Genomic DNA, 1835 nt, shown 5'->3' with positions numbered 1-1835 from the left:
TTAATCTTTTCCAATAAGTTTAAACTGATTTTTGCATTTTATGGGCATTTTTACCTTTATAAAGCCATTTTTTCTAAAAGTGTGCATCATCTTTTCAGTCAAATTCTTAACTTGAATCAGCCAATTAAAATTATAAGTCATTTGGGCTGTTACCAAGCAAATGAATAATTTACAGATGTTCTTTATGCACCAAGAGCTTGTAACATTCCAAAGAGAAAGGAAAAATTGAAATCGCATCATATGACCCCTTTAATAATTATAACATAGAATGGCTTTATGGTAACACATGAAAGCACAAACTGTCTGATGTCTATGTGTGCCCGTGCCTGTATCCCAGTGCTCAGTTGATCATAGCTGACTAACTCTTTAAGCACATATACATTCAGAAAGAGTTTATCGAGGGGTGAGAACCAGAAGGGCGTAAGTGACATTTTGGGTGAAATGGAGATATACGAAAGCTCTTGATGAGCTCTTTCTACTGCCAAAAGGACACAAGTGAATTCATAATAATTTTGGAGTTATTCATTAGAAACCAAAAGACTTAACAAAGAAAATACTAAGCCAGTTGGTGCCAAAAGAGCGTAACTGCACTTACGCCACTTTGGCATTGAGAAATGTATTGAGGGTAAAGCCTGTGGATAGCACATGAGTCAAAATGACTGACACAGTAGGTCAACCATGAGAAGACAGCAGTTTTTAACTACTGAAGATGTATTATTAAGCTTATTTTGTGACAAAGAGCTGGATGATGATGGAGAAAATTTAAATATCCAGCATTCAATGTCAGTGAGGTGTAGCTAGCAAGCAGGTAGTAACCAATAACTTGCATATAGGCACTCAGTTACTGTTTAGCCACAAGAGCAACAATATATAAGTGCAAATGACAAGTCTCGGTTAGCCTAACGCAGTACACGTAGCAAGGTGTATTTTTATATATATACAGTGCACAGCATAAATGAGCACACCCCCTCTGAATAAGTATAAAAGATGTATTTTCTTAATGATCACTAATATAATTCATGGAAAGATGGCAAAATGTAAACATTAAACATATACTTAATAAAAACAACAACATATATGCCAATATTTTCTGTAAGATAAGTAAATTTTGTTTAAATGAAGGATTGCAGAAATGAGTACACCCTAGATTTAATTCTGAAAATGTATAATATTCTAGTACTTAGTATGTCCTCCAGAACTTAAAGTATACTGCTCTGACCCTTATATACTGTAAATCTAAAAATTACAATTAAAATGTATTTGGAGTACAACTTGTGCACAATGCACATTTCTCAATATTAAGCCTAAAAATGCGTTTTAATGTCACTATTGATGAGGATTGTATGATCTTTGAATAATATTTAAATGCAAGATATTTAAAGTGTACCTAAAGTATAGTACTTGCAATAGTTCCACTTTTAACACGATCAGATATAGTTCAGTATATCCTTAGCTGGACTTCAGCACTGCTTCCGCACAATTAAAGTGCATTAAAGGGGTCATATGATGCTTTTTTAAAGATCATTATTTTGTGTATTTGGTGTAACAGAATATGTTGACATGCTTTAATGTTCAAAAAACACATTATTTTTCAAATACTGTACGTTATTGTAGGTCCTCTATGCCCCGCCTTTCTGAAACGCTTTGTTTTCTACAAAGTCCCTCCTTCCGACAAGTGCAGTCTGCTCTGATTGGCCAGCTGACCCAGTGCATTGTGATTGGCCGAACACCGCAAGCACTCGGAAATGTAACGCCCCTTACCATAATCGCAAGCTTCATCTTTCAAAATAAATTTAAAGACAGAGCCCGAAAGGGGAACAGTCGCGTGACAGACA

This window comes from Sinocyclocheilus anshuiensis, unplaced genomic scaffold, assembly GCF_001515605.1.
Source record: "Sinocyclocheilus anshuiensis isolate Anshui unplaced genomic scaffold, SAMN03320099.WGS_v1.1 scaffold850, whole genome shotgun sequence".
Classification (NCBI taxonomy): domain Eukaryota; kingdom Metazoa; phylum Chordata; class Actinopteri; order Cypriniformes; family Cyprinidae; genus Sinocyclocheilus; species Sinocyclocheilus anshuiensis.
The sequence above is the reverse complement of the archived record's forward strand: the minus strand, read 5'-3'. Positions refer to the sequence as shown.